At 41.2% G+C, this 17,842-nt stretch overlaps 1 long non-coding RNA gene across 1 annotated transcript; it reads left to right on the plus strand.

Annotated features, from left to right (window-relative positions):
• Positions 1-350: 350 nt before the first annotated feature.
• LOC311590708 lies at positions 351-9,902 on the plus strand. The gene is made up of 3 exons (XR_014776963.1): positions 351-459; positions 7,559-7,902; positions 9,582-9,902. It is a non-coding gene; the product is annotated as an uncharacterized lncRNA (long non-coding RNA).
• Positions 9,903-17,842: the final 7,940 nt, after the last annotated feature.

Here is a 17,842-nt window from a genome sequence, read left to right on the forward strand (position 1 = left end):
TTGCTTTCGTCCTGCACTGTCTTCTTGTTTGTAAGTGCTCAGAAATTTCTATTCTCTCTCACAAACAATTATTTCTCCAGTCAGTCTCACAAATTGATAAGTCACGACTATTACCTTCTCCAGGAAGGGGATACCCCTCTCTTTCCGAGTTTCCGTTATTAAGTTATTTCAAATTCTTCAATATCCAGGTCAGAGCCAAGCCTTAGTCCACTCTAGGCTTGTGTGCACACCCACAGGATGATGTGTGTTATACAGCTCCTACTGTGGCATTGGGTTGCCCTAGCCTACTTGGTTTCTACATTGTGATCTTTAGTCACGATTCTAAGAATGTATTTTCCATAGAGCTCATAACACACTTGAGCTACTGTAGGTACTCCCCAAAGTTCTCATGAATGGCACCTCATGTGGATAAAGCAGAGGTGAAAGAGTATAATAGTTAAGAACAATGAGAAAATGCAGGTAAGCTATTTCACCTAAGACCTAATATTAAAACAGGTTTGAGAAATATAAGCTCTTAACAGTGGTTGCTAACCTACCCTGAAAGGAGACTGGTTAGCTTGGCACAGTTGAAGCCTTGGGAGCCAATAGAAGGTCCTGGGGACCACCATTTTTTCCCCTAAGACTTTACACGCTCCCATTTGACACGACTGTATTAATCATATATTTCAACAATCCATTCTGTGATTTTATACAGAGTTTAATATCAGGCTCACTGATCTATACACACAGCACCGCTTCCCACCCCTCTCTCTCCCCATCTCCCTCTCTCCCCCTCCCTCCCATCACTCTCTGTCCCCGCCCCCAAATACCCAACACTGTTCTCAGAGCTAACTCATTTTCTGGCGCCTCTGACCTGTGACGCTGCTCATCTCTGCCAAGGCACTCTGTGTTCTCTCTCCCCACCTATCACTGACACCCGTTCTCTCCTAAACTTGTTTGTTCTGCCCTCTCCAGCCTGAGGAGCATTGTCTTTGACGCAGTAGATAGGCAGTGTGGCAACAGAGTCATCCTGCTTTGTTTTCGTCATCTGTTATCACCATCTGTCTCAAGCAGAGGGCCTCCTCTTTCCTGCCTGCTCTTCTAGCTCATAAATGTAACTTTTAAAATCCCTTTTTTTTCTTATTGTTTTATATAAGCCTTGGCTCCATAAGTCATATGACTCAGATCCTTCTTAAGCATTCATTAAAATATTTTAAATTCACCCTTGATTGTCTAGTCTTTAAGTTCTCCATTCCTTTAAAAAAAATCATATTTTCAAATATTTCTGCTCTGAACAAATATTTGAGATTTTCTCTCCATAAACTATCATCTAGGACCCAGATCAAATTTGAAACTTTAGGTACAATATGTGATCATGGGGAAGTTTGAAGTATCATCCTCCTTCATTAAGTGCAGAAAAGAAAGGTGGCTGTTACACTGGTTTGGAGTTTTTGTTTGCTTGCTTGCTTGCTTTGGGTTTTTGTTTTCCTTTCCATGCAATTGAAGCCTCCACTGTCAATGTTCCTTGTTTCCAGATCTGTAGCCTTGAACTGGACTGATACATACACGCCATCCCAAGACTTTCTCACTCTCAGTAGCATGTGAGCCGATCCTTAGCATAAATCTGTCATAACTACTATAGCCCACGTTATATTTAATACTTATATTTTATCTGTGTTTTTCCAGCTTCATAAAAATGGGTTAGTCATTAAACTTGAGGTCAGTAGAGGGTGAGGATGTGCATCCCAGCAGTGGAGGCAGATTCGGAGCATCCCAGAGGCAGCACTGACAGCACTAATTGATGGATCAGGGATTCCCAAACCTCTCATTTCTTTTAAGAAGTTAGGTAGATAATAAATGTGCTTATGGAGACATGAAGCAATCTGGAAGAGCAATTTTGGAAAGGGAGTTAGTAATGCTCACACCTTTGTGTGAGTTCAAGGGATCGTCAGAAGGATATACCAGGCAGAATACGGAAGTTTGGAGTTGAAAAGGGAGAACTAAGCTGACCTTATACATTTGAGTTATCTTCTAAAGCTGGCCTGGGGACCAGTTGAAATGGTCCACATGATATCATAGTTGGGGAAGAGAGCCAAGGAGAATATTTTCAGTCATCAAAACACTTAAAGGTCAGGGGAGGATGTAAAGGGGGTATGAGGTGACACAGCCCAAAAGGCTACAGGCATCTGATACTCAGGGAACCACATTGCCAGTGGGGTGTCACAAAGGGGCAAAAAGCACATGGTATCAATTGTTAAAAGTTTCAGTGAGATGATCTCAGAAGCAGCCATAAGCTTTAGCAAGATGAGGTCATCGGTGAGATAAGACCCAATTTTATCATGAGGTCAGAAGCAATTCCTGGAAGAGTTACTTTGACATCATGATGGGTGAAGAAGTCGAGACAATACAGATATACGGTGTCCCATTATTTCTGCAAAGGACAGCAGAGAGGTAAACGGTCGCTGAAATATTAAGTCAAAGGGACACTTGTCTGTCTGCCTTGGGTTGACTTGATGGATAATCTAAAGCATGTTTAAGTTTGAATAGATTCAACAAAGTGGAATCAATAATGTTATAGAAACAGAAAACATGATAGTAAAAGTTCCATTAAAAAGATAGGAGGTGTGGTAGGTGGAAAAGTTGTACAGAGACAGGAAATAAAGAGACTGGTGAGGCATATGATTGGTTAGTGAAAGTTGTATTTATTAGTGTGGAGCCAGATTAGAGAACAGAAAGGAAAAGGATGCTAAAATTCTTAAATAATCCTGTTTAGGCTTGGCATGAACATCTTCATCTACTTTTATGGGCCATGCAATTTAATTTTCATAGCTTTCATGAACATTTCATTCACTTCATTTATCTCCTCATACCAGTGACGGTGTTGCCTGGAGAAAGAGAAAACCTGTTTCTAGCCCCAAAAGTCTAGTCTCTACAAGGAGAAGGGAGTCTCTACCCCACAGAGAAAAAGCTTCCTGGGTCAGATAACTAACTTTGCAGGATTTTCTTTCCTGGAACCGTATGATCACCTGATTAGTTAGATGTCATCAACCATGAACAAGATGACATTTACGAACAGCCAGATTTGAGTTGACCAAGTCAGAAAGAAGCCTGGAATGATCCACAACTCTTCCCACTCTTAATCAGAAATGAATTGACTGAGCAGCTGTGAAGCATAAATGTCCTTGTCAACTAGTACAGCGACTTTGGAAATCTATCTGGTGCTATCTCAGAAAAATAGGAATAGGGCTTCCTCAAGACCCAGCTATTCCACTCCTTGGAATATACCCAGAAGATGCTCCAGCACACAAGAAAATTTGCTCAACCATGTTCATAGCAGCCTTATTCATAATAGCCAGAACATGGAAACAGCCTAAGTGTCCATCAGTAGAAGAATGGATAAAGAAACTGTGGTATATATACACTATGGAATACTACTCAGCTATTAAAAACAAGGAATTCCCGAAATTTTTGGATAAATGGATTGAGCTAGAAATGATCATAATTAGTGAGTTAACCCAGAAGCAGAAAGACTCAAATGGTATATACTCACTTATATCTGCATACTAGCCCAAGGGGCATGTCCCATGAAAGCCTTCACTTACCAGGAAACTGGGACAGAAGAGAGGACATCCTATTGGGACTCTAGATGAGAGAAGCATGGGAGAATAGCAAAGTAGAAGGATCCAAAGGGTCCTAGAAACCTACAAGTAGAACATTATGATAGGCAGATTTGGGCACAGGGGTCCCGCTCAAACTAAGGCACCAGCCAAGGACAATACAGGCGGTAAACTTTAAACTCCTACCCAGATCTAGCCAATGGTCAGAACATTCTCCACAGTTGAGTGGAGAGTGGGATATGACTTTCTCACATACTCTGGTGCCTCACCTTTGACCATGTCCCCTGGAGGGGGAGACCTGGTGGCACTCAGAGGAAGGACAGCAGGTTACCAAGAAGAGACTTGATACCCTATGAGCATATACAGGAGGAGGTAATCCCCCTCAGGAACAGTCATAGGGGAGGGAATAAGGGGAAAATGGGAGGGAGGGAAGAATGGGAGGATACAAGGGATGGGATAACCATTGAGATGTAACAAGAATAAATTAATAAAAAAATTATAATAGAAAAAAATGTCCTTGTCAACATTTTTGGGACACCGGAACCTAAAGGCATTCACATAGTCACTATTTTGTATGTGTTGAATTTTACCACAATAGCATATTTGAAAATTAGTTAAGATTATACCCTCCTCCCATTTTTTTTTTTTTTTTGCCCTGACTTTTCCTCTATCCCATACCCTCAGGACATTGTGCCAGGCGCCTTTGAGGTCTGACTAAGGAGCTGCAGTTTTAGAGGTATTTTCACCGTGGGTCCAGTGGGCTGACCGTACACTGTCCACAATCATGCCCGTAGGCAGTGAAGTTATTGCTCATCCTTCTTGCGGGGGCGGCTTCTGGGAAGCTCTGCCGGGACACGAAGGTTCAGGACTTCCCCTGCCTGTCTTGAATTATGAGCACGGTCAGTCTCACACTAGAGGATAAACGCTTGCGATCAAGTGCTCCAGAAGTGAGCCCAAGGAAAAGTCTCCCAGTCTCTAGATAAGTAATGTGTAGCACTTACTTAGTTTGGTTAATCCTGGCACACTAGCCCCAAAGGGATGCTTTGCAAAATGGATTTCTCTTTGCATGTACATTCAATACTGTGAGATGCACAGTGGTGGGCACTCTATACTATTTAGATACAAATTATATGGCATAGAATTTATCAAAACTGTTATCTATACAGCAAAAGCTGAAAGCTGCACCGCCAGAAAGCAAGTGTTTCTACGTGTGATGTCACAAGTCTTATACATGCCAAATCTCTACGGTAAAATCGCAAATGTTGATAACCAGGCCAGAATGAATCTTGAGTCATTACTCCAGGCCTCATTTAAGGGAGGAACTTGCAAGATCATTGTCATATAAACGGCAAAATCAGAGTCTACTGCCAAAACATTTAAAGCAGTTGATTGATTAAAAATAGTGTGTCTTTTTTTTTTTTTTTTTTTTTGAGGATTTGGTAGTGTTTATAGTATTTGGCAGCTTTGAGAAAATTGTAATTTATTGTGGGTTTTTTTTTCCTCATTCGAAAGAAATACTTTTATCTAATTTGGCATGAGCAATTTTGAGTTTCTTTCTTTAAAACGATCATACAAAACCTGGATCCAGTAGGACTTCCTTCCCACTTTTACATTCATATCTGATCTATATAAAAACTCTGATCTTTCAACATCAAAATATATGTTAAGCATTTCTTTTTCCCATCTCTGCTGTCATTATTGTTATGGTAACTGAACTTGTCTCTCTGTCCTGGAAAAAAAAATATTTTACTTTCATGGAGCAAAGTTTGTTGCTTTCTCTACATGTTTTCAAGACTTTATGGCCTTACTTTGAAAACTTTGAGGATATTTCTAAAAGCCTTTTAATTTTCTTCTGATATTTTTATCTTACAATTTTGACAATTTTATCTTTAGTCAAAATAGTAAGTATTTGTGCTCCTTTAGGTAAGTAAGCAGTAATGTTAGTATCCTTTAAGAGTTTTTTAAAAAATCAAATCAAAATGTCAACTTTATTATTTTATCTAATTTAAAATCAATCATGTTTTTATTATTAAATTATTACATAATGTTTTAATAACAGTAGATTTATGGTAGTTTTCATGTCTGAGAAAAATCCATCCTTGATAATATTTTTAGGTAGAAATCAATTGCATAATCTTTTCTCATAAATACTTAAAAAGTATTTGATCAATTTGGGGGAAAACCTCTCTTGGAATATGATTATAACTGAAACAAATTTATGTATTAATATAGGAGAGCTTATCTATCGATGTTCCAGCTCTTGTTTTACGTCCTCCAATAAAAGGCTTTCATTTTCTTCACTTAGATCTAATCCCTGCCCCTGACCCCCATTTTTTGAGCCAACTTTGAAGCAAGCTTCCTTAAATACTGGCCAGGTCCATACCTGGAATTCCCAGAGTATGGCCTAATTCCTGTCTTCCTAGATTTATTTTCAGTAATTTCTATTTTTATTATACTTATGATGGTGTATTTTCCCATTCCCATTTCAACTGCATAATATTAATAGAAAGAAAAGCTATTAATTTCATAGCTTGCTTATCTTATGGACAAATTCTCTTATTAACTGTAAATGATTTTTAGCAATTAATCTTGTATATTCTAAGTATGTTGCCATACAAACACCAAGACAAAATTAGCTTTCATTGTCCATGATTTAAACTGCTTCCTTTTTTGGTTTTATAATCTACATAGTTTTTCTAAGAATAGCGATAGTATCAAGAAACCATGCCTTGTTACCGAAGTAATAAAAAAAGTTTGCTGATTATATATGTAATTACTGCATTTAAGTAGAGAAACTTTAAAACTATTGCTTAGACAGTTCTAGGTAATAAATTACGTCCTCCTGAATTTTATATTTTGGCTATTTCATCTCCATATTTCTGTACTGGATATCAGGCTTTCAAGAGTACGATTGAAGTTCAGTACATTCAGAGAGTGGATCAGCCAGTGCCCAATAGGCCTGTACACCAACGTTCTCTTCCTCTCCTCCATGGGTGACACAGCTGGAAGGTGGCCACATGGATGTCAGAGAGAGGACTCTCACCAGAGTCTAGCCATGCTGCCACCCTGATCTCAGGTTTCCAGCTTTCAGAAAATGACTGTTTGCTATTTAAGCCAGCCAGTCAACGGCAGAGCTGACTAATGCCACCACCCTCCCACAGCTGAGAGTTTGTTGGTAAACTCAGTCCTACAAAGCCATAAACGATGGTGCAGTAATGACATTACTATCTAACCCAGTGGGTCTCAATCCCATTGGGCAATAACGGATGGCATTTTTGCTTGCCATTGGTAGGGTGACTGGAAGTAGAGGGGGAGGAGTGTGTCTGCTGGTAACTAACAGTAAAGGCTAGTGTTGTTGAAAGTCCCACAGTGAGGAACAGCTCTTCATGATAAACTCAGGACTCCGGTTTCAGTAGTGCCAGAGTTGAGAAGCTTTGCTTCCCCAAACCCCTGAAAGCCCTCTACCAATGGGCAAGCTACCATTCGCGTCTGAAATGTGTTCTCCAGGCTCCTGTGTGGAAGTCTTGTTCTCCACTGCAGCAGGATTCAGAGGCAGGTCTTAGGGGAATTGTATGGTGGGGACTCAGACCTCATCAACGGATTCATGCATCAATGGATCAAGTCAATAAGCTCATAATCTGATGTGCTACTGGAAAGTAACAGAAATTTACAAGGTGAGATTTGGTTGGGGAGGTGACTCCTCGGGGGCATACCATTCAGGTATATCTTGCCCTGTCTCCTTCCTGTCTTTCTGCTCCCTGTTCGTCACGAGGTGAGCAGTTTCCGCTGACACATCCTCCTCGCTGTATCTGTCACATCACAGCCACTGGAGCAGCAGAGTCACGTGATCATCGATTAAACCCTCTGAAATGGAAAATAAACTTTTCTTTCTTTAAGTGTATTGTCTCTCTCTCTCTCTCTCTCTCTCTCTATATATATATATATATATATATATCCTACAGAAACAGGAAGATGCCTGACACAAGGAGGATAAGGGGAGAGGAAGCTCTGAACCTAACTAAAGACAGTCTGACCTTTGCTGCTAGGCTAAGAACAGCAAAGCCCTGGCTTTTGTTTCCCTGCAACTGGGAGCGGCAGCGCCAACTGCGATGGATCTTGGCGTGCTGTCAGCAGCAGGGCTTTGCACTGAACCACATGCAGCTGCATAGGAGGCATCCAGGCTTCTCAGCCTGGCAGCTGGGACCACAGGTAAAACACGGAAGGAGGACACATGAAGAATCCATTTCCTTCAGAGCTGGGGGTGAACTCCCGCACACCACCTCCTCTTCTGGCTGCTAAAACACTGGTGAGTTTTCTTTTGTTCTCAATTTCTCGAGATTTGATTAGGAATACCTGAAAAACTTTGTCAAATGACTTGAGCATGAACATGGGCCCAACCAATATGGTTTCCTTGGTCTAATACTTATGTGCTGAATTATCCTGAAACTCCTCTCTCTCTCTCTCTCTCTCTCTCTCTCTCTCTCTCTCTCTCTCTCTCTCTCTCTCTCTCCATGCACTGCTTATTGAAGTGGTATACCTACCACAGAGTTATACTCTTAGCCCTAGATGATTTGGTTTGCTACCTGTCATCATGTTTTTGTAAGGCAATTCCCAGTTCAGCTAGAAGGTCTTCCTGCCTGTCTTCCAGACTAGAACATATGGACCAAGAGCAATTACATAGTCATCAGGAGTGAGAGAGAAACATCCCAACCTCTTCTTGTGAATGACTGGTCTTTAACCACTGTGATTGGTTCCATGCTGACCTTCTGGGGTCAGTTTGGGTCATATTTGCTTTTTAATAGCTTTTGGATTGGCGTTGCCTCCTCCTGTGCATAATCTAGTGGCTAAGCTGTTTAAGTATGAAGTTAAATCATGTCACCAGTTCTTTTAAACCCAGTAAATCACCTAAAAGGAAACCTCTTTCACTGTGCCTTAAAGGAGCCTAGTGGTCTGTCCTGCCTGCTACAATACATTCTTTCCTCTGTCACTTCATCTTAGACACGTGGAGATACTGCCCATGTCTCAGAAGCAAGGGGCATTCCCCGTGCTGTCCTCCCAGGTCTTGCTTGCTTCAGAATGCAGGTTTCGAGGTTTGCATGAGAGAGTCATTCCCTGACCCCCTGTCCAGATGACCTCCTCCCAGCCCAGTGCTGCTGCTGCTGTCTAAGGCAGCAGAGCTGTTCCTTCCGAGCTGTCACAGAGGCTTTGTGTCATAGTCAGAAGCCAAGCAAGGATATCTTCCTATGAAGGTAAGAGTCAGGAGGACAAGGGGCTGGTCATTCGAGAGTGACCCATTCCTTCTGCCTTCGCCAAGAGTGCATGGCTTCAGAAGCCAAAGGATAGAAGATAATATGAAATATGAAATCAGTTTCTTAAATATAATGTGTTTATGCCACTGTGGCCCTGTTACGTCCTTTATATTACCTGAAAACCATTGTTTATATTTAATTTATATGCACATCCAAAGACTATTTTAAAATGACAGCCACATAAAGATTAGTATACATACAAGACTCTAATGTTGACATGAAGAGGAAAAGAGAAAGTACACATATACATTTTTATCAAGGTATCAACTACTTGAAAAAATGTTTAGTCTCTCCAAATAGCTTGCTGAGAAACACTATTTGGCAGGATACTTCTCAATCTGGCTTATGTTGCCTGTCATAATTTTACGAAGCCCAGCATTTTAACATTTTTTGAACATTTTCCCAAAGATATTTAACGATAGCTTTATCTTTCTAAAAAAAAAAAAAAAAAAACTAGTCAAGAGAATACATGTAAAAGTACCAGTAAAAGAATGCTAAGAAATATAAAGCATGGATGAAGAAAATTCAATACAAGCACAGTAAAGAAATGAATCCACTCACTGTTACTCAGGGATGATAAGTCTTTTGGGAAAAAAAAAAAAAGATCCCATTTACTTTGTGTACATGCCAGTCTGACCAAATGCAGTGAATGTATGGCTCTTTCCATTACTTACAGAATTTTAAAACAGAAGTCACCCTGGACATCAAATGGTCAAACGACGCAAGTGTCGATTCCCCAATAAGTAAGTGATAGGGTGTTCAGTACAGGGGCTGTGCACTGTCCATGGGAATAGCATTTGTTAGCCCCTCTACCAAGGAAACAGTGACACTTTGGGGTCTCCTGGGGGTGAAGGCTGGAGATAGACATTGGTGCTGGAGAAGGCAACACTTGTGCTTTGAACTGATGGGATCTGCATCCCAGTGATCATCCAAAGAGGAAGAGCAACAGATGCTGCCCTACTAACTCACAATCCTGCTGGGGAGCTGTCAAGTTGTTCCTCCAAAAATATCAAGTAAGTTGAGATAAAAAGCAAATGTTTTTGCTATCAAGACATAGACATTTGGTCGGAGCAATAAAATAGGCTCAAATGCCAGGAAGAAAATAATAAAGAAAATGTGGGATGAGAAACTTCCAAAGTTATGGAAATAATTTGACTGTGTCTTACTACATGATAAAAATTGACAGGATTCCTAGGCCCGTACAGATGGAAGCGCTGTGCTAACAGAGCAGAACAGCCCACAGAGCGGAGACGTGGTTAGAAGCCCAGAATAGGCCGGGCTGTAGCCATGGATTCTGTTTCAAAACAGTCACATTGTATATAAAATGTATATACTTGTGGCTAGTTTCCCCACAGTGGCAACTAGTCCTCGGTAAGCAGTCAAGATCCCCTTAGAGTAAACACTACATATTTGACTGATGGCTGAATTAGACTTTGAGTATCATCTATGTATGACATTCAACCCCTTCATTGTTAATAGGCCCCAGATAAAAGAATAAATCCTCTGTATTAAGTAAAGTTAACATAACGTATAAGAAGGACATCCATAGTTTTCTCTTACCATACAAATGAATCCTATTTTCTTTGGCTAAAAAAAAAAAAAAAAAAAAAAAAAAAAAAAAAAAAAAATCTGGCTACTAAACTTGCAAAAGATAAGACTAGAAAACCACAAAATTCGTATCATAAATTTCTTAACATGAAATGTAAGCCGGGCGTAATGATGACATGGGCTAGACAGGGTGGGGGAAGCTAGGAAGGAAATCGAAGAAGCAGGGTCTGCACGTGACAGTGCTGTGAGGTGGCTTGGGCTACAGTCTGGCCAACCTGGGCTGAAGCACGGTTCCTCAACTGGAAACTGTGTGACAGTGCGCAGGCTTCTTAACCGAACATTCAGCTTTGCTGTAAAGTGAAGCTAATGGAGCAGCATAGGATGTGGCGAAAGGCGAACGAAAGGCTGACTCCAGCCGACGGGACAGCAGCAGGGCACTAGATATTTAGGGCGTCATGGAGGTTGGGATTTAAACCTTTTCATCACAGCTATTATTTTATTTTACGTGTTCGGGTTTTTGACCCCGTATATGTATGTGTCTGTACCACGTGTAAACCTGGTGCTCATGGGAGCTAGAAATAAGCATGAGATCCCCTGGAACTGGAGTTACGGATGCTTGTGGGCTGCTGTGTGGGTTAAATTGAACCCAGGGCATCTGCAAGAGCAACAGGTGCTCTAACTGTAGCGTAATCCCTCCAGCCGGATCAGCTGTTTTTGGTTTGTTATCTCACATCATTTTTACACATGTAATTCATCGACTTTCTATAAATCCGTATTTTCAGAGACTCAAGTAGTACTGATGCCTTACGTATTCTCCTCAGACTCTGAGGTGTGGCCTGTACTTTGTGACATTACAGATTTCCAGAGTAGGCTGCTGAACGGCTCGGTAGCCTACGGTGCTTGCTACCACAGCTGGCAAACTGCGTTAGGGCTCCGGGACCGGTCAATGGTAGAGAATCCATTCCGGATTCCCACAAGTTGTCTTCTTACCACGACACACATGCACAGACACATGCAAACACACACACTCTACACTACACACACACACACACACACACACACACACACACACACACACACATTAAATAAGTAAATAAATACAATTTTAAAAATTTAAAAGCTCTTCATGCAACTCTAACATGCAGCAGAGTTTAGGAACCACAGCCTTGTGACAGTCACTTGAGCTAAGAATTAACATATCCATTTTAGAGTTCAGGAAATAGACTAACAAGTTAGTTTACTCGAGATCACATGGCTAAAGATTGACATGGGTAAGCTGGTCTTGTATGTAGCCTCTTATGAAAATTATAAGACTGAGTTACTAAGTAGATTTAATGTTAGTTTTTATTTGAAAATTAGTCATATGTTTAAAGACCATAAATAGATTTGTGAAATATATTTGTCAAAATAATTTAGGAATACTATTAAAATTAAGGTTTATTATATTTTATGGGTCTTTTTTGGTAATGTGATGACATTTCTAAATGTTTGCAGGTATATACACACAGATCACACTTATAATAAGAGGGGAAAAGCATAAATGTTATTTCTTTTAAAAATTAGAAATCTTGGGAGGAAATACGTTTATAAATTCAAGAATGAGCACTTTTATTTCGATCACCTGAAGAACACCCAGATGACAATATAGACAATGCAGAGGGCACACGATTCAGAGTCCTGGGGACAATGCACCTAATCCTCCTGAAGCATCTGTCACATGGTTTGAGAATTGCTATAGGCTTTTTACATCAATCATACCATAGTAAAAACTGCTAAGTCTTTCTCATGCTCTGATGTCTCAAGCCTGATACTTTTCATTTGCTTTGTCACCATCTCAGCTGATGTAGGTCATGACTTAACACTTTCGTAGCTTTTGATTAAGCTCTTATATGTGTCTATATATACTATAATATTGCCCATGTATGTCTGCAGTCATGTCCACAAGGCTCTACTAAACTGTTAAAATCAACAATGGCTAGGCCCGAGGAGATGGCTCAGTAGGTAAAGTGCCTACTGTACAAGCATGATGCCCTGAGCTTGGATACCAAACATCCACTTAAAAGCCAAACATGATTCCCCATGCCTGTGATCCAAACGGTAAGGAGGCAGAGACAGGATGAGCCCTGGGGCTACTGGATAGGTAGACTGTCCAAACTGGCAAGCTCTTGTTTCAATAAGAAATTCAGTTTCAGACAATGAGGTAGCAAGTGATTGAAGAGAACAACCAATATTGATCTCTGGCCTCCACAAGCATATGCGCACACCCACATATGTACCCCAACACACACACACAAACATATGTGTACCCTAATACATACACATATACATACATACACACATACACCTGTACCCAACATACACACAACAGAGAGAGAGAGAGAGAGAGAGAGAGAGAGAGAGAGAGAGAGAAAGAGACAGACAGAGACAGAGACAGACAGAGACAGACAGACAGACAGAAAGACAGAAAGACAGACAAAGTAAGAGGAGAGTGATTTCTATTCATTACTGAATAGAAGTTCCAGTTTCTTGGGTGAGTTCTTCAGACTTTCCACAAGCTGACTCTTTCTTATTTGTCTAGTTTTTTCATCCTGCCATGTTTTTGTCAAACATGGTAATTCTCAAATGCACCACTTATCTATCCATTCCAAGCATTTAAACAGATCTCTCCTCCTCTGCTTCAAATGTCCCCATTTCATTACCTCCCAGCTCAAATGCTTCCCAAAAGATCCCTAGAAGAGGTAAAGTTCATACAAATTTCCCTCTTGAGTTTAGCAGTCCCAAGACATTATCCGTTCCTGGAATGTGGCTTGCTGCCCACTAAACAAGGGACACCCCTGTCATGCTTACACACACACACACACACACACACACACACACACACACACACACACATACTTGCAAATACATGTACAGACAAATGATTCATTTTTTTCCATTAAGAGAACATGTAGTCCAGGATCATACAATTATCAAATGACACCGATCAAATATGAATCTATTATTTTCAAATAAATGGATGTGAATTTTAAAAAAGATCTTTTCTGTTAAAATTGCAGTAAAATACATAATTGCTGTCTTAACCATTTTAAGTATACAGTTCCATGTCATTAAATATATTCTCACTGTTGCATAATCATCAGCATCTAGTTCCAGAGCACTTTTCCTTCTGCAAAGCTGAAACTTGCTGCTCCTCACTTCCTCCTTTCTCTGACCCTGTGACAAGCACTTTCTCTGTCGCTGAATCTGACTCATCAGCTTGAGGGAGAGTCATCCATGTTTATCTTTTTGTGGCTGGCTTAGCAGTTCACTAGCATGGTGGCAAGGCCCTTGCACACTGAAGCATATGTCAGACGTTCTTCCCAATAACAAATAATATTCCACCACATGTGTGCACCTCACTGTGCTTATCCACAATCTGTTAGTGACCACTTGAGTTGTCTCCACATTTGCCCGTTGTGAACAAGGCCATTATAAACATAGGTGCATGGACTTCCTTTCCAGTCCGTGCCTTAGGTTTCTTTGGATATGTAGATAAAAGCGGAATCACCGGATCACAACATAATTCTGTTGTAAAGTGTTCAGGGACAGAGGCACGGTTTGCATGTTGGCCACAGCACTTTGTATGCCACAAGTTGTGCCTAAGCTTTCTAGTTTCTTTCAAGCTTCTTGCTCTAGGGTTTGGCTATAGCTGTTCCAGTGGCTCGGTAGTGGATCCTGTGCCTGTTTTGGATTTAAACAGGAATGACAAAGTCAATTGTACGGCCCGAGGCACAAGCTCACACTAGTGATGTGGACCTTATTGTGAAGATATTTGGCAATGTCCACTAAGCACTGGGGTCTAGGAGATGATGAAATGAAATAGCTGCTTTCAAGTGTTCTTGTGTTTCTAACTTAAGATGTCCAACTCCAGTAAAGGTTTGAGGGCAGAAGTGAGACACTAGCTTGCTACATTATTTCCACATACTAAGCTTGCTTTGTCTGGCTTTATGCTTCTAATGCCCTGTGCTCCTCCTCCCTGACCTCTCCATTCTGAGGTGAAATAGCATTGTCAGGTCTCCAGGGTACCAGTATTTACACTGTTGCAATCATAGTTAACTGTGCCATGGTAGAACAGACAGATCTGAGTGTAATATGAAGGGCCCTAAAAGAGTGTTGAAATTTAAATATTCTATTATTAGCATGAAGGAGTGATAACGCCACTGTAAGAGAAAGGTCTCCTTTGGGTTAAAGCGCAGAAGCTGAGGGGTCTGAAGAGATGGCTCAGTAGTTAAGAGTACTGGCTGCTTTTCCAGAGGACCGAGGTTCATTCCTAACACATATATGGCAGCTTACAACTGTCTGCACTGTAACTCCAGTCCCAGAGGATATAGTACCCACATGGGCATATATGCAAACAAAACACCAGCGCACCTAAAAATAAGTCTTGGCCGGGTGGTGGTGCACACTTTTAATTCCACCACTTGGAGGCAGAGGCAGGTGGATATCTGTGAGTTTGACTGGTCTATAGAGTGAATTCTGGGACAGCCAGGCCTATTCAGAGAAACTCTGTTGTGGGGACAGGGGGGAAGCACAGAAGCTACCAGACAGTTTGTTCAAAACAGAACATTTTGGAAGAAATAATGACCAACTAATTTCTGAGGAATAGGGGAGCGGGAAAGGAGAGGAAGGGTGAGCGTGGGAGGTGAGGAATGGCGCCATGACCTGGATGGAAAGTGAATAAATTAAAAAATAAATAAATAAAAGCACACAAGAGTTAATCTTTGCATTCAGAAGAGACTAAATTGGAGTCCATATTTTCTTGCATGCAAACTGTCTGTCAATGCACTCAACAGATCTCAGTCTCAGTTTCCTCACCGGCCACAGAAGGGCGTAGTTTCTGAAGCTTGGTGGTGGCGCACACCTTTAGCCCTACACTCGAGAGGCAGAAGCCGGCGGATCTCTTGAGTTCAAGGACACCTGGGTCTACAGAGTTCCAGGACAGCCAAGGCTACAGAGAGAAACGTGCTCTGAAAAAAAAAAAAAAAACAAGGGGGGAAACAAAGCGGTTTCTGGTGCTGAAGGAACGGCTCAGTAGTTGAGAGCACTTGCTGCTCATGCAGAGGACCCATGTTCAGTTCCTAGTGCCCATATCAAGTGGCTCACGGCTGCCTGTAACAGCAGAAGCAAGAGACACCACCGTCTTCTGGCCTCTCTAGGAAGACACATCCAGGCACATGCACTCACGTGAATTAATTTTTTTTAAAGATATAGTTTGTTTCTGGACTCCAGGCCACTAATACCTTCACGGTTGTCCTAGCACATTGTCACCACATGCATTGCATTCATGTCCTGGGAGAGGAGAAAGAGGAGGAAATAAAGGGGGCGTACAACAAGAAAACTCACAAGCCTTTAACTTGTCCACGATTGTGATACTTGATAATCCTTAGCATCAGGGAGTCAGGACAAGTATACTTAGAAAAGTGGCTGCTACTCTAGCAAAATTGGAGTCTTGTTATTAGGATGGAAGAGACGATGATATTAGGAGGCAACCAGTATTGTTTTCCCACAATCCTTACTAAAGGTTAGTAGGGAAATCATAGAGGGGCCATCCACGACCTCTGGCTTGTGTCCTCTTCCAACTACAGCAGCCGTCCTCAATCTGTGGGTTGCGACCCCCTTTGGGGGATTGTATATCAGATATCCTACATATCAGACACTTACATTACAATTCATAACAGTAGCAATGAAATCATTTTATGGTTGGGGGTCACCACAGCATGAGGGACTGTATTAAAGGGTCACAGCAATAGGAAGGCTGAGAACCATTGCATTACAGTAAGGACAGTTGATTTGGGGCCCAGGTCCATTGAACAGATGGAGTGGACATTGATTGAAGAAGAGACTGGGGCAAGCTGGATTATACAAAAGACATTTGTGCGAAAGGGAGAAAGTGGGGATGAGAAGTTGAGGGGGGAAGAGAAAGGGGGAAGGAGGTTGAGGGTTGAAAGTACAGAGGCATCTGAACCAGTAAACTGAGAAAGGATTGGTATAAATTGACAACGAGCAGCGGAGTCTAAGCATTATATAAAAAGACTGAGAAAACCACTGTCGACTGTGAACAGAAGAGCAAAATGTTTCAATAACAAGAAAATTCATATTTGTTGTCACACTGAGAGTCTTAATCTCTTTCCAAGCTGAGTCAATACAGTTATCAACACTTTCCCGGTTGGCACCTCCAGAGCAGTGCGCCAGCAAATATGAAAAGATCACTGGAGCATGATTCACCATTAATTAGCAGTATTATTCTTTTTAGTCATTTATAAAAAGACAAAGGAACAATTACCGTTTAACTAGAAATCTGTGTAGATATGAGCGTCTCTGTTTTCTCAGTTGTTTCAGCTGCTGGTATCTCCTGCAAAGGCAGAAGGGTTATGACTTAAACCCTAAGCTAACTCCATTCAGGACAGTGGCCACTAGAAAATAACCCTTGTCACCTGGTGCACGAGACGGTCTCAGGTCTTTACGCTGCACTGGTCAACTGCCTCTCAGATGGCGTGAGCCAGGGTCTCCATTACTTCTCTGAAATATTTTTTAGCTCCTGTTTACTGCGACAAGGAGTGCCATTATCCAAATCAAAAAGTTAGCTGGGAAGTCAGGAACTGGTTCTTCTAATTCTTCAGCAAAAAAATTAGTTCCGCAAGATGCCTCCTGTTCTGACCTTTCAGGAGGCAACTTTTACATGACTCCGCCTGCATCGTATCCGCTTTCTCCTTCTGTAAACTTCCGGTTTTGATGCTACTCCGTTTCCTGATCACTCCGTTTGTAGCTTAACTTGAAGACACGTTTTCTTTCTATTATTCATTTGCTTGACTTTTCTTTTCGCTATAGAAATTACAACTTTTATTCATTTTTTGGTAAGCCTCCCTTCCACAACTTCCTTTATTCTTCAATAGTAATTTTGTGTGAGAAAGTTGCACTTCGTTCACACATTTTTCACATTTTTTACCAACTAATTTTTTTTATGTAATTTACTGTAATTAACTTATCAAAATTTGTCTAGCTTGTTTATTTCATACTGAAAATTTGTACAAAAATAATTAGTTAGGGAGCTGTGAAAAGGCTCAGTGGTTAAGAATACCTCTCGCTCTTGCAGAGGCACTGGGAGTGGTTGCCAGCACCTGTTTGATACCTCACAACCATCTGTAACTTGAGTTCCAGGGCATCTGACGCCCTCTTCTGACTTCCATGCCACCACACACATGGTACACATACATGCAGGCAACAGAACATTTACTTACACGTGTGTGGATAAAATGGGTGAATACATGTGTGTACATGCATGCTGCAGCATGCATGGTAGAAGGTCAGCAGACAACTTGCAAGTCAGTTCTCTATTTTTCTCACGTGTGA

This window comes from Acomys minous, assembly GCF_964271855.1.
Source record: "Acomys minous genome assembly, chromosome: 2".
Classification (NCBI taxonomy): Eukaryota; Metazoa; Chordata; class Mammalia; order Rodentia; family Muridae; genus Acomys; species Acomys minous.